Source organism: Callithrix jacchus, chromosome 22 (assembly GCF_049354715.1).
Source record: "Callithrix jacchus isolate 240 chromosome 22, calJac240_pri, whole genome shotgun sequence".
Taxonomy (NCBI): domain Eukaryota; kingdom Metazoa; phylum Chordata; class Mammalia; order Primates; family Cebidae; genus Callithrix; species Callithrix jacchus.
Window position 1 is genome coordinate 27319096 of NC_133523.1, and position 22637 is coordinate 27341732.

Here is a 22637-nt window from a genome sequence, read left to right on the forward strand (position 1 = left end):
AGGCAGTTACAGGCTCCTATTCTCAGGCTTTCAAGTTTATCAGAAAGAAATGCTATCTCAACAATGTAAACCAAAAACACAGTTCTAATACCCCCAGCCATCTGAATGGGCCCCTCCTCTCTGCCAAGGGCACTCCAAAGTTAACCTGAAAAACTAGTTCAGACCATAATGGGAACGAGGAGCCAGACATGCCTCATGATACCCTCCTCCTCCTTTTGGGAATTCCTGACAGAACAGACTCTTTAAGTCTGATAAGAAACACTTACAACCTATTCTCTCTGGAACCTTCTACCTGGAGGCATCATCTGCATGATAAAACTTTGTGTTCCACACCTTATCATAACCCACACATTTCTTTGTATTAATAACTTTTTTTTTTAGGTTTTGGGGTACATGTGAAGAACATGCAAGATTGCTGCATAGGTACACACATGGCAGTGTGATTTGCTGCCTTCCTCCCCTTCACCTATATCTGGCATTTCTCCCCATGATATCTCTCCCCAACTCCCCATTCCCTGCTGTCCCTCCCCTATTCCCCCCAACAGACCCCAGTGTTTAGTGCTCCCCTCCCTGTGTGCATGTGTTCTCATTGTTCAACATCTGCCTATGAGTGAGAACATGTGGTATTTCATTTTCTGTTCTTATGTCAGTTTGCTGAGAATAATGGTCTCCAGGTTCATCCATGTCCCTACAAAGGACACAAACTCATCGTTTTTGATGGCTGCATAATATTCCATTGTGTATATGTGCCACAATTTCCCTGTCCAGTCTATCATCAATGAGCATTTGGGGTGGTTCCAGGTCTTTGCTATCATAAACAGTGCTGCAATGAACATTCGTGTGCATGTGTCCTTATAATAGAACGATTTATAGTCCTTTGGATATATACCCAGTAATGGGATTGCTGGGTCAAATGGAATTTCTATTTCTAGGTCCTTGAGGAATCGCCACACTCTCTTCCACATTGGTTGAACTAATTTACACTCTTACCAACAGTGTAAAAGTGTTCCTATTTCTCCACATTGTCTCCAGTGTCTGTTGTCTCCAGATTTTTTAATGATTGCCATTCTAACTGGCATGAGATGGTATCTCAATGTAGTTTTGATTTGCATTTCTCTAATGACCAGTGATGATGAGCATTTTTTTCATATGTTTGTGGCCTCATGTATGTCTTCTTTTGTAAAGTGTCTGTTCATATCCTTTGCCCACCTTTGAATGGGGTTGTTTGTTTTTTTCTTGTAAATCTATTTGAGTTCTTTGTAAATTCTGGATATCAGCCCTTTGTCAGATGGATAGACTGCAAAAATTTTTTCCCATTCTGTTCGTTGCCACTTCACTCTAATGACTGTTTCTTTTGCCGTGCAGAAGCTGTGGAGTTTGATTAGGTCCCATTTGTCTATTTTGGCTTTTGTTGCCATTGCTTTTGGTGTTTTGGTCATGGAGTCCTTGCCTACGCCTATGTCCTGAATGGTTTTGCCTAGATTTTATTCTAGGGTTTTTAATAGTGTTAGGTCTTATGTTTAAGTCTTTAATCCATCTGGAGTTAATTTTAGTGTAAGGTGTCAGGAAGGGGTCCAGTTTCTGCTTTCTGCATGTGGCTAGCCAGTTTTCCAAACACCATTTATTAAACAGGGAATCCTTTTCCCAATGCTTGTTTTTGTCAGGTTTGTCAAAGATCAGATGGCTGTAGATATGTTGTGTTGCCTCTGAGGCCACTGTTCTATCCCATTGGTCTATATCTCTGTTTTAATCACTGTAGCCTTGTAGTATAGTTTGAAGTCCGGTAGTGTGATGCCTCCACTGTGTTCTTTTTGCTTAGAACTGACTTGGCTATGTGGGTTCTCTTTTGGTTCCATATGAAGTTTAAGGTGGTTTTTCCAGTTCTGTGAAGAAGGTCATTGGTAGCTTGATGGGGATAGCGTTGAATCTGTAAGTTACTTTGGGGAGTATGGCCATTTTCACAATATTGATTCTTCCTAACCATGAACATGGAATGTTTCTCCATCTGTTTGTGTCCTCTCTTATTTCACTGAGGAGTGGTTTGTAGTTTTCCTTGAAGAGGTGCTTTACATTCCTTGTTAGTTGTATTCCTAGATATTCTATTCTCTTTGAAGCAATTGTGAATGGCAGTTCATTCTTTATTTGGCTCTCTTTAAGTCTGTTATTGGTGTATAGGAATGCTTGTGATTTTTGCACTTTGATTTTGTATCCTGAGACTTTCCTGAAGTTGCTTATCAGTTTCAGGAGATTTTGGGCTGAGACCATGGGGTCTTGTAGATATACAATCATGTCGACTGCAAATAGAGACAATTTGGCTTCCTCCTTTCCTATTTGAATACCCTTTATTTCTTTTTCTTGCCTGATTGCTCTGGCTAGAACTTCCAGTACTATATTGAATAGGAGTGGTGAGAGAGGGCATCCTTGTCTAGTGCCACATTTCAAAGGGAGTGCTTCCAGTTTTTGCCCATTCAGTATGATATTGGCTGTTGGTTTGTCATAAATAGCTTTTACTATTTTAAGATACATTCCATCAATACCAAGTTTATTGAGGGGTTTTAGCATAAAGGGCTGTTGAATTTTGTCAAAGGCCTTCTCTGCATCAATTGAGATAATCATGTGGTTTTTGTCTTTTGTTCTGCTTATGTGGTGAATTACGTTTATAGACTTGTGTATGTTAAACCTGCCTTGCATCCCTGGTATAAATCCTACTTGATCATGGTGGATAAGCTTTTTGATGTGCTGTTGCAATAGGCTTGCCAGTACTTTATTGAAGATTTTTGCGTCTATGTTCATCATGGATATTGGCCTGAAGTTTTCTTTGGTATCTGGATGATGTTGGTTTCATAAAATGATTTGGGAAAGATTCCCTCTTTTTGAATTATTTGGAATAGTTTCAGAAGGAGTAGTACCAGCTCCTCTTTCTGTGTCTGGTAGAATTCGGCTGTGAACCCATCTGGACCTGGGCTTTTTTTGGGTGGTAGGCTCTTAATTGCTGCCTCAACTTCAGACCTTGTTATTGGTCTATTCAGGGTTTTGACTTCTTCCTGGTTTAGGCTTGGGAGGAGGCAAGTGCCCAGGAATTTTTCCATTTCTTCCAGGTTTACTAGTTTATGTGCATAGAATTTGTAATAATCTCTGATGGTAGGTTGAACTTCTGTGGAATCTCTGGTGATATCCCCTTTATCGTTTTTTATTGCATCTATTTGGTTATTCTCTCTTTTCTTTTTTATTAATTTGGCTAGTGGTCTATTTTGTTGATCTTTTTGAAAAACCAGCTCCTGGATTTATTGACTTTTTGAAGGGTTTTTCGTGTCTCTATCTCCTTCAGTTCTGCTCTGATCTTAGTTATTTCTTGTCTTCTGCTAGGTTTTGAGTTGTTTTGCTCTTGCTCCTCTAGCTCTTTCAAATTTGATGATAGGGTGTCAATTTTGGATCTCTCCACTCTTCTCATGTGGGCATTTATTGCTATATATTTTCCTCCAGAGATTGCTTTAAATGTGTCCCAGAGATTCTGCTATGTTGTGTCTTCATTCTTGTTGGTTTCAAAGAACTTTATTTCTGCCTTCATTTCATTGTTTATCCAGTCAACATTCAAGAGCCAGTTGTTCAGTTTCCATGAAGCTGTGTGGTTCTGAGTTCGTTTCTGAATTTTGAGTTCTAACTTGATTGCTCTATGGTCTGAGAGACTGTTTGTTATGATTTCAGTTGTTTTGCATTTGCTGAGGAGTGCTTTACTTCCAATTATGTGGTCAATTTTAGACTAGGTGTGATGTGGTGCTGAGAAGAATGTATTTTCTGTGGATTTGGGGTGGAGAGTTCTGTAAATGTCTATTGGGTTTGCTTCTTCCATGTCTGAGTTCAAGTCCTGGATATCCTTGTTGATTTTCTGTCTGGTTGATCTGTCTAATATTGACAGTGGAGTGTTAAAGTCTCCCACTATTATTGTGTGGGAGTCTAAGTCTCTTTGTAAGTCATTAAGAACTTGTCTTACGTATCTGGGTGCTCCTGTATTGGGTCCATATATATTTAGGATCGTTAACTCTTCTTGTTGAATTGATCCTTTTACCATTATGTAATGTGCTTCTTTGTCTCTTTTGATCTTTGTTGGTTTAAAGTCTATTTTATCAGAGATGAGAATTGCAACTTCTGCTTTTTTTTGGCTCTCCATTTGCTTGGTAAATCTTCCTTCATCCCTTTATTTTGAGCCTTTGTGTATCCTTGCATGGGAGATGGGTTTCCTGGATACAGCACACCAATGGGTTTTGGCTTTTTATCTAGTTTACCAGTCCGTGTCTTTTGATTGGTGCATTTAGCCCATTTACATTTAGGGTTAATATTGTTATGTGTAAATTTCATACTGCCATTTTGTTGCTAGCTGGCTGTTCTGCCCATTAGTTGATGCAGATTCTTCATTTTGTTGATGCTCTTTATCATTTGGTATGTTTTTGGAGTGGCTGGTACTGGTTGTTCCTTTCTGTGTAGTGCCTCTTTCAGGAGCTCTTGTAAAGCAGGCCTGGTGGTGACAAAATCTCTGAGTACTTGCTTGCTTGCAAAGGATTTTATTTTTCCTTCACTTAGGAAGCTTAGTTTGGCTGGATATGAAATTCTGGTTTGAAAGTTCTTTTCTTTAAGGATGTTGAATATTGGCCCCCACTCTCTTCTGGCTTGTAGAATTTCTGCTGAGAGATCTGCTGTGAGTCTACTTCCCTTTGGGGGTAACCCGACCTTTCTCTCTGGCTGCCCTTAGCATTTTCCCCTTCATTTCAACCCTGGTGAATCTGACAATTATGTGCCTTGGGGTTGCTCTTCTTGAGGAATATTTTTGTGGGGTTCTCTGTATTTCCTGGACTTGAATATTGGCCTGCCTTGCTAGCTTGGGGAAGTGTTCTTGGATAATATCCTGAGGAGTATTTTCCAGCTTGGATTCATTCTCTTTATCACATTCAGGTATACCTATCAAACCTAGATTAGGTCTTTTCACATAGTCCTATATTTCTTGGAGAGTTTGTTCATTCCTTTTTACCCTTTTTTCTCTAATCTTGCCTTCTCGTTATATTTCATTGAGTTGATGCTCAAACTCTAATATCCTTTCTTCTGCTTGGTCAGTTTGGCTGTTGAAACTTGTGCATACTTCGCAAAGTTCTTGTGTTGTGTTTTTCAGCTCCATCAATTCACTTATATTCCTCTCTAAGTTGTCCATTCTTGTTAGCATTTCGTCAAATCTTTTTTCAAGGTTCTTAATTTCTTTGCATTGGGTTAGAACATGTTCTTTTAGCTCACAGAAGTTTCTTATTACCCACCTTCTGAAGTCTGATTCTGTCGTTTCATCAAACTCATTCTCCATCCAGCCTTGTTCCCTTCCTGGTGAGGAGTTGTGATCCCTTGTAGGAGGACAGGTGTTCTGGTTTTGGGTGTTTTCCTTCTTTTTGCACTGGTTTCTTCCCATCTTTGTGTTTATCCACCTGTCGTCTTTGTAGTTGCTGATTTTCAGATTGGGTTTCTGAGTGGACGTCCAGTTTGTTCATGATGAATTTATTTCTGTTTCTTAGTTTTCCTTCTAACAGTCTGGCTCCTCTGTTGTAGGACTGCTGAGGTCCACTCCAGGCCCTGCTTGCCTGGGGATCACCTGCAGCAGCTGCAGAACAGTAAGGGTTACTACCAGTTTCTTCTTTTGCTATCTTTGTCCCAGAGTGATGCTCGCTGAATATCAGTCTGATCTCTCCTTCGTGAGGTGACTCTTTGGCTATACGGGGGTCAGGAAGCTGCTTGAGGACACAGTCTGTCCTTTATAGGAGTTCAAGGGCTGAGCTGTGAGCTCCGTTGTTCAGAGCTGCTGGGCAGGTACGTTTAAGTCTGCTGCAGCAGAACTCATAAACCCCTTTTTCTCCCCAGGTGCTCTGTCCCAGAGAATTAGGGCTTTATGAGTTTCCATTGTGCTGCTGCCTTTTTTTCAGGGCTACCCTGCCCAGCAAGGAGGCAGCCTAGTCACTGTCCACCTACAGAGGCTTTGCTGAGCTGCTGTGGGCTCTGCCCAGCTGCCATGTGAACTTCCCTGCAGCCTTGTTTATGTGGGTGTGGTTAGAACTGCCTCAGTAATGGTGGCCCACCTCTGTAATGGTGGACTCTTTCTGTAATGGTGGGTTACCTCAGCAACGGCAGGCTGCCTTAGCAATGGCAGACTACCTCCTTAGGGGTGGAGTGCCTTGGTAATGGTGGACGCCCTTCCCCCACAGAGCTGGACCATCCTGGGTTCAGCTGTACTTGCCATGAAACTCTCAACCCAGAGTGTTTCCAATTGCTGGTTGTTGTTTTTTTTTTTGTGGGGGTGGGACCCGTCTAGCCTGATCACCTGGCTCCCTGCCTCAGAGCCTTTTTTTTTTTAAGTTGAACAATTGACTCTCTCCCAGGTGTTCCAGTCACCTGCTGAAAAGGTGCCGGGATCTGTGTGATTTCCCGTGTGGTGACCCATGGCACCAGCTTAAACAAAGGCACTGAGATTTGTGGCACTTTTTTGCCTGGGATTCTCCTGGCCTAGGTCCCTGTTTCAGTCCCCTTTTTAATCACATGAATGAGTGACTCTGCCTTCCCAGAGCTCCAACCACCAGCTTAAAAAGGCAGCCAGACCAGTGGATTTTGTATTGAGAACCGCTGTGCCAGAGTGCTGACAAAACAGCCATGCCGGCCAAAACAGCTGTGCTGGTGACCTGTGGGGCTCCTCTGCCTGGGAATCTCCTGTTCTGTGGGCAATAAAGATCTGTCTGGAAATGTGGCCTCCACTTACCCTCTGCACTTTCACTGGGAGCTGCAATCCTGAGCTGCTCCTAAATGGCCATCTTGTATGTTCCCCCCAATAACTCTTTCAACCAACTGCCAGTCAGAAAATCTGAATCTACCTATGTCTTGGAAGCTCTCTGCTTCCAGTGGTCCCAACGTTCTAGACCCACCAATGTACATTTTACACACATGGATGCTTTACGTCTCCTTAAAATGCATAAAACCACCATAAAATTTCATCACCACCAGGCCTGCTTTACAAGAGCTCCTGAAAGAGACACTAAACATAGAAAGGAACAACCAGTACCAGCCACTCCAAAAACATACCAAATGATAAAGAGCATCAACACAATGAAGAATCTGCATCAACTAACAGGCAAAACAGCCAGCTAGCAACAAAATGGCAGTATCAAATTCACACATAACAATATTAACCCTAAATGTAAATGGGCTAAATGCAGCAATCAAAAGACACGGACTGGCAAACTGGATAAAAAGCCAAAACCCATCAGTGTGCTGTATCCAGGAAACCCATCTCACATGCAAGGATACGCAAAGGCTCAAAATAAAGGGATGAAGGAAGATTTACCAAGCAAATGGAGAGCAAAAAAAAGCAGAAGTTGCAATTCTCATCGCTGATAAAATAGACTTTAAACCAACAAAGATCAAAAGAGACAAAGAAGCACATTACATAATGGTAAAAGGATCAATTCAACAAGAAGAGTTAACGATCCTAAATATATATGGACCCAATACAGGAGCACCCAGATACATAAGGCAAGTTCTTAATGACTTACAAAGAGACTTAGACTCCCACACAATAATAGTGGGAGACTTTAACACCCCATTGTCAATATTAGACAGATCAACCAGACAGAAAATTAAGAAGGATATCCAGGGCTTGAACTCAGGCCTGGAAGAAGCAAACCCAATAGACATTTACAGAACTCTCCACCCCAAATCCACAGAATAGATATTATTCTCAGCACCACATCACACCTACTCTAAAACTGACCACATCATTGGAAGTAAATCGCTCCTCAGCAAATGCAAAAGAATGTAAATCATAACAAACAGTCTCTCAGACCAACTCAGAATTCAGAAACGAACTCAGAACTGCACAGCTTCATGGAAACTGAACAACTGGCTCTTGAATGTTGACTGGATAAACAATGAAATGAAGGTAGAAAGAAAGATGTTCTTTGAAACCAGTGAAAACGAAGACACAACATACCAGAATCTCTGGTATGGACACATTTAAAGCAGTCTCTAGAGGAAAATATACAGCAATAAATGCCCACATGAGAAGCAAGGAGAGATCTGAAATTGACACCCTATCCTCAAAATTGAAAGAGCTAAAGGAGCAAGATGAAAAAACTCAAAACGTAGCAGAAGACAAGAAATAACTAAGATCAGAGCAGAACTGAAGCAGATAGAGACACAAAAAAACCCTTCAAAAAATCAATAAATCCAGGACCTGGCTTTTTGAAAAGATCAACAAAATGGACCACTAGCCAGATTAATAAAACAGAAAAGAGAATAATCAAACAGATTCAATAAAAATGATAAAGGGGATATCACCAGAGATTCCACAGAAATTCAAACCATCATCAGAGATCATTACAAACAACTCTATGCACATAAACTAGTAAACCTGGAAGAAACAGACAAATTCCTGGACACTTGCCTCCTCCCAAGCCTAAACCAGGAAGAAATCAAAACCCTGAATAGACCAATAACAAGGTCTGAAGTTGAGGCAGCAATTAAGAGCCTACCACCCAAAAAAAGCCCAGGTCCAGATGGGTTCACAGCTGAATTCTACCAGACACAGAAAGAGGAGCTGGTACTATTCCTTCTGAAACTATTCCAAATAATTCAAAAAGAGGGAATCTTTCCCAAATCATTTTATGAGACCAACATCATCCTGATAGCAAAAGGTGGCAGAGAATCAGCAAAAACCCAAAACTTCAGGCCAATATCGATGATGAACATAGATGCAAAAATCTTCAACAAAATACTGGCACACCGATTGCAACAGCACATCAAAAAGCTTATCCACCATGATCAAGTAGGATTTATACCAGGGATACAAGGCTGGTTCAACATACACAAGTCTATAAATGTAATTCACCACATAAACAGAATGAAAGACAAAAACCACATGATTATCTCAATTGATGCAGAGAAGGCCTTTGACAAAATTCAACAGCCCTTTATGCTAAAAACCCTCAATAAACTAGGTATTGATGGAACGTATCTCAAAATAATAAAAGCTATTTATAACAAACCAGCAGCCAATATCATACTGAATGGGCAGAAATTGGAAGCATTCCTTTGAAATGTGGCACTAGACAAGAATGTCCTCTCTCACCACTCCTATTCAATATAGTACTGGAAGTTCTAGCCAGAGCAATCAGGCAAGAAAAAGAAATAAAGGGTATTCAAATAGGAAAGGAGGAAGTCAAATTGTCTCTATTTGCAGTCGACATGATGGTATATCTAGAAGACCCCATGGTCTCAGCCCAAAATTTCCTGAAACTGATAAGCAACTTCAGCAAAGTCTCAGGATACAAAATCAAAGTGCAAAAATCACAAGCATTCCTATACACCAATAACAGACTTAAAGAGAGCCAAATCAAGAACGAACTGCCATTCACAATTGCTACAAAGAGAATAAAATACCTAGGAATACAACTAACAAGGAACGTAAAGGACCTCTTCAAGGAGAACTACAAGCCACTGCTCAACGAAATAAGGGAGGACACAAACAGATGGAGAAACATTCCATGTTCATGGTTAGGAAGAATCAATATTGTGAAAATGGCCATACTCCCCAAAGTCATTTACAGATTCAACACTATCCCCATCAAGCTACCAATGACCTTCATCACAGAACTGGAAAAAAAACACCTTAAACTTCATATGGAACCAAAAGAGAGCCCACATAGCCAAGTTAATTCTAAGGAAAAAGAACAAAGCGGGATGCATCACACTACCGGATTTCACACTATACTACAAGGCTACAAGTAATCAAAACAGCATGGTACTGGTACCAAAACAGAGATACAGATGAATGGAACAGAACAGAGGCCTCGGAGGCCACACAACATATCTACAACCATCTGATCTTTGACAAACCTGACAAAAAACAAGCAATGGGGAAAGGATTCCCTATTTAATAAATGGTGTTGGGAAAACTGGCTAGCCACGTGCAGAAAGCAGAAACTAGTCCCCTTCCTGACACCTTACACTAAAATTAACTCCAGATGGATTAAAGGCTTAAACAGAAGACCTAACACTATAAAAACCCTAGAATAAAATCTAGGCAAAACCATTCAGGATATAAGCATAGGCAAGGACTTCATGACCAAAACACCAAAAGCATTGATAACAACAGCCAAAATAGACAAATGGGACCTAATCAAACTCCACAGCTTCTGCATGGCAAAAGAAACCATCATTAGAGTGAATCGGCAACCAACAGAATGGGAAAAAAATTTTGCAGTTTACCCACTGACAAAGGGCTGATATCCAGAATTTACAAAGAACTAAAACAGATTGACAAGAAAAAAATAAGCCCATTCAAAAGTGGGCAAAGGATATGAACAGACACTTTACAAAAGAAGACATACATGAGGCCAACAAACATATGAAAAAATGGTCATCATCACTGGTCATTAGAGAAATGCAAATCAAAACTACATTGAGATACCATCTCATGCCAGTTAGAATGGCAATCATTAAAAAATCTGGAGACGGCCAGGCGCGGTGGCTCAAGCCTGTAATCCCAGCACTTTGGGAGGCCGAGGCGGGTGGATCACGAGGTCAAGAGATTGAGACCATCCTGGTCAACATGGTGAAACCCCGTCTCTACTAAAAATAAAAAAGATTAGCTGGGCATGGTGGTGCATGCCTGTAATCCCAGCTGCTCAGGAGGCTGAGGCAGGAGAATTGCCTGAACCCAGGAGGTGGAGGTTGCGGTGAGCCGAGATTGCACCATTGCTCTCCAGCCTGAGTAACAAGAGTGAAACTCCGCCTCAAAAAAAAAAAAAAAAAAAATCTGGAGACAATGTGGAGAAATAGAAACACTTTTACATTGTTGGTGGGAGTGTAAATTAGTTCAGCCATTGTGGAAGACAGTGTGGCAATTCCTCAAGGACCTAGAAATAGAAATTCCATTTGACCCAGCAATCCCATTACTGGGTATATATCCAAAGGATTATAAGTCGTTCTACTATAAGGACACATGCACACGAATGTTCATTGCAGCACTGTTTACAATAGCAAAGACCTGAAACCACCTCAAATTCCCATCCATGATAGACTGGACAGGCAAAATGTGGCACATATACACCATGGAATATTATGCAGCCATCAAAAATGATAAGTTCGGGTCCTTTGTAGGAACATGGATGAACCTGGAAACCATCATTCTCAGCAAACTGACACAAGAACACAAAATCAAACATCACATGTTCTCACTCATAGGTGGTTGTTGAACTATGAGAACACGTGGACACAGGGAGGGGAGCATCACACACTGGTGTCTGTTGGGAGGAAATAGGGGAGGGAAAGCGGGGTGGTGGGGAGTTGGGGAGAGATATCATGGGGAGAAATGCCAGATATAGGTGAAGGGAGGAAGGCAGCAAATCATGCTGCTATGTGTGTACCTATGCAGCAATCTTGCATGTTCTTCACATGTACCCCAAAACCTAAAGTGCGATAAAAAAATAACTATCTGATTTCCAAGCAGAAATGAATGAGTATACTCAGGAACTTCTAGGGTTGGAAGAGTTGCAATTCCTTCTCAACCCCTAACAGCAAAAGCTAGAACTGAGAAATACTTTCAATGATAAAGGCCTTACAGAAATATGCAATTATGAACATTGCTTTCATACCCATTGTTAAAGTCTCTGAATAAAGTGTTTCAGGCAAAGCCTCATTCGAGGATGTGAGGCCCCTTGAATAATTTCAGCTGGACAAAATTCTGAGGGAAAAGGAAATTAAGATGAGATCCTCTCCCTAAAGCCTGATAGGTTCAAGGCATATATTATAAAGCTTAAGGAGAGATGTGGAGAATTGGAAAAAGTATCCCTCCCTCACATATATGAAGAAATGAACAATGTGTAAGTGCACACCCTCTGTTGAACCCAACAGAGAGCCGAGGCCCCAGGACAACACTAACCGCAAATCTGGAAGGCAACAGGGATCTTTGGGGAGAGCAGGGGCATGGCAGTTGCTTAGCTAAGGGCGGAAGCCATGAGACACTGGTGGGAAGGATTCAGTTAGAGACGTGGGTGCGTGGGTGGAGGCCGAGAACTCGCTGGTGAAACAATGTGAAGCCTATGGGGCTGCAGATATAAAGGCAGGTATGTAGCCTCTTGCAAGCTTCTTCTTCTCAAAGGCCACCAGGCACTCACAGGTAAGACTGGGAGGATCTTGAGAAAGTTTTCTTTGTGGAGGCCTTGGGAAGGGAAAAATAATCACTGCAGGAGAGGCAGAAAACTCTACTGAGGTTATTCTCTTCTATCTCTCTTAGGGAACAAAAGCCTTAATTTGCAGGACAAAGTGGGCGTCAAAGAATGTTGTTGCACTTAGGGCATTAAGAAAGTTCATTGCAGCTAGGATAAGGGAGCAGGAAAAAATACTCCAGACCTGGGGAAGTGGAAGGAAAAGATACTGGATTCAGAACTTCTAAGTACAGCCCATAAAACTAACAATTGCTCTAGTTACAACTAGACTAATTTAAAGCCTCTTGTGTCTGGAGGGTAACCATAGTAACAACAAGCCTCAGAACCAGTCTAACTCCTAACAAAATTAATACAAAACGCCACATTAAAGACCCAGCAAAAATAAAATTGTGCCCATTTCTGAGCTTAAAAGATTTTAATGAAAAAGATGCACAGAATACAAGATCAGATGGGTTATTCCAGAAGAAAGATGGAAACTATAAGAAGAATTAAATGGGAAGGGTAGAAATAAAAAACAGAAACAAATACTGATATTTGAATTAGTCAGGGTTACCCAGAGGAACAAAATCAACGGGAGACTATAGATGTAGATATAAATGTATGAAGGGGGATTTATTAGGGTGTGTTGTCATTTTTGCATTGCTATAAAGAAATACCTGATGAAGAAAAGAGGTTTAATTGGCTCATGGTTCTGCAGGCTTTACAGAGAGGCATGGTGCTGGCATAGCTTAGCTTCTGGGAAAGCCTCAGGAAGCTTACAATCATGGCAGAAGGTGAAGGGAAGCATGTCACATGGCTAGAGCAGGAGCAAGAGCAAGTTGGGGGGAGGCACCACACACTTTTAAATGACCAGATCTCATGTAAACCCAGAGCAAGAGCTCACTTATCACCAAAGGGATGGCCGAAGCCATTCATGAGAGATCCACCCACCCCCATGATCCCAAATACTTCTCATCATGCCCCACCTCCAACATTGGGAATTACAATTCAACATGAGATATGGGTGGAGACAAATATCAAAACTATGTTATATGGGAATTGGCTCTTGCAATTGTAGAGGCTGAGAAGTTCCATGACAGGCTGTCTGTGAGCTGTAGAGCCTAGGATACTGGTGTTATGGCTTCAGAACCAAGACAGCTGATGGTGTAATTCTAAGACTGAGGTCAAAGGCATGAGAGCGAGGAGCCCGGAATTGTCCAAAGCCAGGAGAGGAAGAGTATATGTCAGCTCCAGCAGACAGATCAACATACTCGTCTCTTCTCTGTTTTCATTTTCTCCAGGCCCCCCGGCAAACTGGATGATGCCCATCTACATGGACGGTGGCTCTTCTGCACCTAGATCACTCAGATTCATATGCTAACTTCCTCTGGAAACACCTTCACAGACACACCCAAAAGTAATGTTTTGCTAGGTTTCTGGATTTTTTTTTATACTTAAGACTAAGAAACCTAAACAAGTTGACACCTAAAATTAACTGTCAGAATGCCTTTGATGGGCTCATCAAAAAACTGAACAGCTGAGTGAACAGGAAGCTTGACAGCTAAGTGAATTTGAAGATAGGTCAAAAGAAATTGCCTAACTGAAGCACAAAGAAAATAAGATTTATGAAACAAATATAAAAGAGAATAGCACATTCAGGAGTTGGGGGGCAATATCTAACAATATATCATATATACTATTGGAATTCCACAAAGAAAAGAGAAAGCATGGGGCAGAAATATGACTTGAAGAAATAATGACCAAGAATTTTCTAAAATTAATGACAGACACCAAACTACAGATCCAAAATGCTTAGATAATATCAAGGAGGATAAAGAGACCTACCCTCAAAAACAAAATTAAAAGATATGTGGGCATGTCAAATTCCATCTGTTAAAAACTGAAAACAAAGAAATCCTGACCAGAGAGGGGGGAAAACCATATTAAATACAAAGTAACAAAGGCACTTGTTATCAGAATCCATGCAAGGCAGAAGACAACGGAGTGACATCTTTAAAGTAATGAAAGAAAAATGAATTGTCTACCTAAAATGCTACACCCAATGAAATAGGTTTTAAAATGTAGGAGGCATAATAGCCTCTCCAGGAAAAAATATTACAGAATTTATCACTTGAAGATGTGCTCTATAAGAAAAGTAAAAGGAAGTTCTTTGAGCAAAATGAATTTAGTCTCAGACAGAAACTTGAAAGAGTAACAAAGAAAATAAATGAAGGTAAAATAAATTTTATTTTTTAATTACTCTAAAAGGCAACTATCTGAAGCAAAAAATAATTATACCTATGTAAAATGTGTGGTAATAGCACACAGAACAGAAGGGAATAATTGGAGATGAACTGTTGGGACATGTATATCACATGTAAAATGTTCCATGTAAAATATGCTACATGTATAATATACATGTACAATACATGTAAATACTACATGTAAAAGTATATTACTTAGAGATAGGCTCTGTTTAATTAAAAATGTATATTATAAATCCTACGACAACTACTAGTGAAATAACAAGAGGTATAAATAGTCTATAGTGGACATAAAATGGAATCATAAAAATATTTAAATAATTCAAATGATAAGAGACAAAAGAAATAAAAACAGATGAAATGAATTGAAAAAAGCTACTAAGATAGTATATTATAATCAAAACAATTTAAATCAAAAACCACACTAAATATTTATGTCTAAACACACCAATCAAAAGGCAGAGACTTCCAGGTTGGATAAAAAAGCAGTATGCTATCTACAATCATACAAGAAACTCCAAATATACTATCTATACCATACCTGTACAAGAAACTACACAGAGCTAGGTTAACAGTAAAAGGATAAAATAAGATGTATCATGCACACACTAATTTAATTTCTCTTGAGTATATATCCAGGAGTAGAATTTCTGGGTTGTATAATAAGTCCATCTTTCACTGTCTGGAGAACTGCCAGATTGTTTTTCCAAAATGGCTGTACCATATGACATTCCCACCAGCAGTGTTTGAGGGTCTTGATTTACCCACAACCTCCTCAACACATATTTATATTTGACTTTGATTACAACCATTGTATTAGTCCATTCTCACACTGCTAAAAAAGACATACCTGAGACTGGATAATTTATAAAGGAAAGAGGTTTCACTGACTCACAGTTCAGCATGGCTGAGGAGGCCTTAGGAAACTTACAATCATGGCAGAAGGGAAAAAAATGCCACATCCTTCTTTACATGGCTGCAGTAAGAAAAAGTGCCAAGCAAAGGGGATAAAGCCCCTTATAAAACCATCAGATCTTGTGAGAACTCACTATCATGAGAATAGCATAAGGGTAACTGCCCCGTGATTCAATTACCTCCTACCAGGTGCCTCCCATGACTTTTGGGGATTATGAGAGCTACAATTCAAGATGAGATTTGGAGGGGAACACAGCCAAACCATATCAACCATCTTGGTGGGTATAAAATTATACCTCCTTATGGTTAGTTTTCCTAAAACTAGTATCCACTATTGAGAGTGGGTACTAAAATGTCCAAATATTAAATTGTTTATTACTCTTTATTTTTGTCAGTTCCTTCATGTATTTTGATGCTCTGTTGTTAATTGCATATATGTTAATAATTGTTTTGTCTTCTTGATGGATTGAACCTTTTATCATTACAAAATGTCCTCTTTTGACTATAATAACTTTTTTGTGTTTATCTTCTCTGATATTAGTATAGGTGTAATTGCACATTTCTTGTGGTTACTGCTTGGATTTTTTTAATCCTTTTACTTTTAATGTATTTGTATCTTTGAATCTAATATATATTTCCTCTAGACATATCTTTTTCCCCTCTAGCCTGACAGTCTGTGCTTTCAATTATTTAACCCATGTACATTTAATGTCATTATTGATACAGGTTGATTTGTAACTGCCATCTGTCTGTTTTCTATGTGTCTTGTTTCTCTTTTCTTCTTTTACCGCTTTTTTTTGCATTTTGCATTTCAATTTTATATGGTAGAATTTTAATTTTTAAATGATATTCTTTACTATATTTTCTTGACTAATTTCTTTAGTGGTTGCTCTAGGCCTACTTTATGTACCTTAATTTATTAGTCAGCTTCATATTAACAGTAATGTAGTTACAGTAAGATGTGGAAATGCTACTACTATATAGGTTTATTTCTCCCCTCCCCCGCTTTTTAGTACAGTCCTGTGCTGCATAATGATGTTTCAGTCAATGACAAGCACATATACAATAGTGGTCCCATAGGATTATAATAAAACTCTTATTTCCCCTGAAGACCTTCCAGTGGAACAAGATGTGGAAGAGAAAGACAGTAATGTTGATGATCCTGACTCTATGTAAGCCTAGGTTAATGTGTGTATTTGTCTTGGTTTATAATTTAATAATGTAAAAAAATTAAAAAATTGAAAAAGCTTACAGGATAAGAATATTAAAAAGAAAATATTTTTGTATAGCTGTACTATGTGTGTTTTAAGATTAGTGTTATTGCAAAAGAGTCAGAAGTTTCAAAAATTGAAAAATCTATAAGAAGTCACAGTAAGCTAAGGTTAATTTATTTAAGGAAGAAAAATATTTAAATAAATTTACTCTAGCCAAGTGTACAGCATTTATAAAGTCTACAGTAGTGTACAGTGATGTCCTGAGCCTTCATATTCACTCATCACTCACTCACCAACTCATCCAGAGCAACTTTCAGTTCTGAAAGTTCCATTTGTGATACGTGCCCTATACAATTGTGTACTGTTTCTTTCCTTTCTTTCATAGCATACTTTTACTATACTTCTTCTATGTTTACATATGGTTAGATACACAAATACCACTGTATTACAATTTCTTACAGTATTCAGTAAGTCACATACTGTACAGGTTTGTACCCTAGAAGCAGAAGTCTATAGAATGTGGCCTACATGTGTAGTAGGCTGTATCATCTAGATTAGGGTAAGTATGATCTATGATGTTTGCACAAGGACAAAATCACCTAACGATGCATTTCTCAGAATGTATTCTCATCATTAAGTGATGCATTACTATATTACTGTTATACATATTACATCTATAAGTATTAGAAACCCAAATATACATTACTATTATTAATTTATATAATTGTATCTCTCTTAAAGAAGCTGAAAGAGATCAAGTATATATTTATAGCTTTTGTTACATTCTTATCATTTCTGCTTATTTTTAATTTTTCCTGTGGATTCAAGTTAGCACCTGGAGTCATTTCTTTAGCTGAATACAACTTAATTCTTGCTCACTTCTTTTGTGCAGATAATACTTCCAATTCTATTCTATGTGGTTAGAGAATATGCTTTGTCTTATTCAATCCTCTTAAATTTATTGGGGTTTGTTTTATAGGCTAGCATATGGTAAATCCTGAATAATATTTCATGTACATTTGAGAAGAATATATATTCTCTCATTGTTGGGTGGAGTGTTCTGTAGATATGTATTAGGTCTTGTTTATCATGTTGTATATTTCCTTTCTATATGCTATAGGCCAAGCCATAAATGTAAATATTGTTTTATACAGTTGCTTTTTAAGCCTCTTAAGAAAGGAGAAAAGTATACATTTATACTGCATTCTGTAATTACATAGTTACCTTTATTAGTAGTGTTTTTTTTTCTCCTGGATTCAGATTACTGCCAGTAGTCACATACTTTTAACCTGAATAACTTCTGACCTTAGGATTTTTTGTAAGGTATCGGTTAGCAGCAAATTCTCTCTGCTTGTGTTTATCTGGGAATACATGACTGTCACCTTTAGTTTTAGGAGATAGCTTTGGTGGATATAGAATTCATAGTTGACAGTTTTTTTTTTCTTTGTGCATTTTGAGCACTGTCTTCTGGCCTTTTTCATTTCTGTTAAAAAGTCAGCTCTTAAACTTACTGGAATTTCCTTAGAAGTGATGAGTCATTTTTCTCTTGATGCTTTCAAGATTTTCTCCTTTCACTTTTAGCATTTTTTTTATTGTGATGTGTCTGGATTTGTGTTAATCTACCTACTTAGAGTTCATTAAATTTTCTAGATGTATAGATTAATTTTCAATAAATTTGGGGCATCTTTAGCCATTATTTCCTTGAATATTATTTTCTGCTTTTTTTCTCTCTCCTCTATGTTTGGTACTCTCATTACATGTATATTAGTGTGCATAATGGTGTCTCACCAACATCTCAGAGGCTCTGTTTATTTTTAAAATTATGTTTTCTCTCTGTTCTACAGATTGCATAATCTCCATTGATCTGTCTTCAAGTTTATTAATTATTTTTTCTGCCAGTTAAAATCTATTGTGGATCCCCTCTCGTATATTTTTCATTTAACTTATTGTACTTTTTAACTTCAGAATTTTCATTTGATTATTTTAGAATAATTTCTATTTCTTTATGAATAGCCCCTGTTTAATATGAACATATAATGTATTTCCCTTACTTTTTAAGTCATGGTTTCCTTCAGTTCTTTGAACATATTTATAATGGCTATTTTGAATACTCTTTCTGATAAATTTGACATCTGGTCATTCTCTCAAGCAGTTTCTGGTGTGTGTGTTATACTTTTATGTTTCTTTGCATGTTTTAATTTTTTTCTGTAAACTGGACATTTTAAATACTATATTATAGCAACTCTGGGTATTGCTCTTTCCTTCTCTGGGGCTTTTAAATTATTTTTTTTATTTGTTTGATGACTGGCTGGATTGTTTTAATGAAGTCTGTTGTTTCCCACTTCCCACAGTATGAAGCTTCTGATGTCACTCCTTGGGAGGTAGGGGGCAGTCTTGGGTATGACTATAGTCACCCGGGGATGATAGTGGCTTTGGAAGGACTCACTTTGACTGTCTCTTTTCCCAGCCACCCTAGCATACAATCACCACCACTAACTGCCACCTGATTGCGTCTTCATTGTTTTTTTAAAAAATTCTCTTGAACGTAAGTTGGAATAAACTGATCCAATAAAGTTGGGAGTCCCTTTGAAGGGATAGTTATTGAGGTCAATGTGTGAGATTTGTTCTGAACCTAGGAGGTCCTCTCACTTGTCTTCCTTTTTGAATCTTTCTAGCAAACTAACTGGCTGGCAGTTTAGCTTATCTCTCCAGTGATTCTGCCAGTCTCCTTTCATTTGCCTTTTACCACAACCTCCATTGTTTTTGAGGGTGTCATTAGGCTTGAAGTCCGTACCATGTTACAAATGAGGTCAGTTTCTTTGAAAAAAGATTCAGGGCTCTTTTTTAAGTCTTGCTGCTTCCCCCAGGCAAAAATCTATCATACATGGCTCTGGGGCTGAGAGTTGAAAGAATGGCACACTTCTCTCTGTGGGACATCCCCACTTCAGAAGCTGAGCACTTAGTGAAGGGAGAGAAAATAGCGTCAGAATGTTTTGGTTTGCCTCTCCTGGCTTGGAACCTCTGATCTGTGAACTACAAATGAGCCAGGGTAGGGTAATTTAAATCATAGTATTCCCAGCATATCACACTTTTAATAAAGCTTCCAACTCATGAGTGGGGAGTGGGAAGAGGCAAGGGACAACATCCAACTTCTCAGCTGCAATCACCTGGAAGGTAAGCCTTAGAACAGGCAGCTGAAGGCAAAAGGAGAGATGCTGATGTCCTGCCCATCCTGAGAAGGCAGTTTTCTGATGGGGGGCTGGGGAAAGATGCACCCGTCCACAGTAGAGTTTTCATTTTGCTGAGCTGAGAGGAAGAAGGGTGAGAGCAGTCAGTTCAAATACCACAAACTCTTGCTATTGTTACTAAATTTTAGATTTTCTTGAGTAACTGATTTTTCATTTGTTGTATGCTCTTAATATAATTTCCATAAGCTTTAAATGGTTGGATAGTTTTTATAATTTCAATCAGTCTCACAGGAGAGCGAGAATACAGTCCGTTACGCTATCATAACAAAAGTGTAACTCAAAGAAGGATACTTTCTCAATCTTATAAAGAGCAGCTACAAAATTTCTACAGTTGACATCATACTTAATGGTGAAAAATTGAATGATTTCCCTCTAAGGTGAGGCATAAGGAAGATGTGATCTCTCACAGTTTTTATTTAATTCAACCCCATAATGGAAACCAATGCAATAAGGCAAGAAAAATAAATGAAAGGCATACAGACTGAAAAGGAAAAAACAGAGCACTTATATTTGTATACAATATAATTATGTATGTAGAAAATCCCAGATAATTTACAAAAAAGCTTCTAGCACAAATAAATGAATTTAGCAAGGTTGTAGAATATAAGCCCAATATGTAAACACCAAATATATTTCTATACACTAGCAATATAGAATTGAAATTCAAAATTTGTAAAACAAATTTATCACAGTACAAAACATAAAATACTGGGTGTAAATCTAACAAAATAGGTATAGGATCTTTATGCTGAAAACTACAAAACACTGAGGAAGAAATAAAAGAAGACTTAAATAGGTAGAGAGATATCCATTATCATGGATTAGAAGATTCAAAATTGTTAAGTTATTAATCCTCCTTAAATTGGTCTAGAGATTAAATCCAACCTTATTTAAAACCCCAGCATTTAAAAATAAATATTAACAAGCTGTACCCAAAATTTATATGGAAAGGCATAGGAACTAGGAGAGCCAAAACAGGGGTCCAAAGTGGCTCCCGCCAGAGGTCATGGTGCTTGCGAAGGCGAGGTCATCAGTTCAAGGCTAACCTGAGCAACCTCATAAGCTCAAACTGATTGGCAAAAAAAAAAAAAAAGAAGAGCCAAAACAACTGGAAAAAGAACAAAATTGGAGGACTCACACTACCTAATTTTAAGACTTACTATAAAGGTACAGTAATCAAGACAACATACTATGGATAAAATAATAGTCACATGGAAAAATAGAATGAAATGGAGTCCAGAAATAAACCTACAAAAATGGCTTTGACAAAGATACAAAAGGCATTCAATGGAGAAGGAATACTTTAAGAAATTGTGTTCAATTGCATTTTCTGATGTAAAGAAGAGAACCTTGATCCAGACATCATGTTTCATACAAAACAAAAAAAATGAAACAAACAAACCTGAAAATGAATTATAGATCTAAATGTAAAGCAAGAAACTATAAAATTTCTATAAGAAAACATGGGACAATGACTCTTTATGACTGTGAATTAGGCAAAGTTTTTAGATATGACACTAAAATCAGGATTCATTAGAAAAAACAGACTTCATTAAAATTAAAAACTGTTGCTCTGGGAAAGTCACTGTTAAGAGAATAAAAACAAGACAAATATTGGGAGAAAATATCTGCAAATCACATTTGTGACAAATAATTTGTATCCCATATACATAAATAACTTTTAAAGTTCAACAAGACACTAAATAACCCAGTTTTTAAAATGAGAAAAAGATCTAAATAGATGCCTCACCAAAGAAGATATACAGATAGCAAATAAGCATATGAAAAAATTCCCAATGTCCATTAGTCATTAGAAAACTACAAATTAAAGGAGAGAGATCCAAGATGGCTGATTAGTAGCAGCTCAGGATTGTAGCTCCCAGTGAAAGTGCAGAGAACGAGAGGAAGCCACACTTTCAGACAAAGTTTTGTTGCTCACAGACGTGGAGATTCCCAGTGGAGGAGCCCCATGGGTCACCAGCATGACTCTTGTGGCCGGTGCAGTGGTTCTTGGTGCAGAGTAAACGGGACTGGGTCCCCTTTTGGTCGACGTCTGGAGCTCCAGGAAGGCAGAGTCGTCTATTCAGCTGATTGAAAAAGGGACTCAAGAGGGAAGCCAGACTGGAGATTCCCAGGCAGAAAAGCACCACGAATCTTAATGCCATTATTTTAGCCGGTACAGTGGGTTGCTCAGATTCCGGTGCTGGGTATCAACAAGTTGGACATCCACTCAGAGACCTAATTTGAAAGTCAATAATTACAGAGATGACAGGTGGATAAATGTAAAACGATGGGAGGGAACCAGCATAAAAAGGCTGAGAATACCCAAAATCAGAACGCCCCTCCCTCCAAAGAGGATCACAGTTCCTCATCAACAAGGGAAAAAGGCCTGATGGAGAACAAGTGCATTGCATTAACAGATTTAGGCTTCAGAAGGTGGATAATAATAAACTTTTGTGAGTTAAAAGAACATGTTCTTGCCCAATGTAAAGAAACTAAGAACCTTGGAAAAATGGTTTGATGAAATCCTAATAAGAATAGACAATCTAGAGAGGAATATAAGTGAATTAATGGAACTGAAGAATACAATATGAGAACGCTGTGAAGTATGCACAGGTTTTAACAGTCGAATTGATTAAGCAGAAGAAAGGATATCAGAGGTCGAAGACCAACTTAATGAAATGAAACGAGAAGACAAGATTAGAGAAGAAAGAGTAAAAAGGAATGAGCAAAATCTCCAAGAAATATGGGACTATGTGTAAAGACCTAATT

The 22637-nt window shown here is 38.5% G+C and overlaps 1 long non-coding RNA gene across 2 annotated transcripts in view; it reads right to left on the reverse strand.

The window, feature by feature from the left end:
* Positions 1–16725: 16725 nt before the first annotated feature.
* Positions 16726–22637, reverse strand: part of LOC108589580 (uncharacterized) — a 33268-nt gene continuing 27356 nt past the window's right edge. The window contains exon 3 of one of the 2 annotated variants that reach the window (XR_001908817.4): positions 16726–19923. This is a non-coding gene — a long non-coding RNA (uncharacterized LOC108589580). Of the gene's footprint in view, positions 19924–20334; positions 22104–22637 lie in introns of those variants that run through there. The other variant, XR_008478633.2, reaches the window with a different exon arrangement.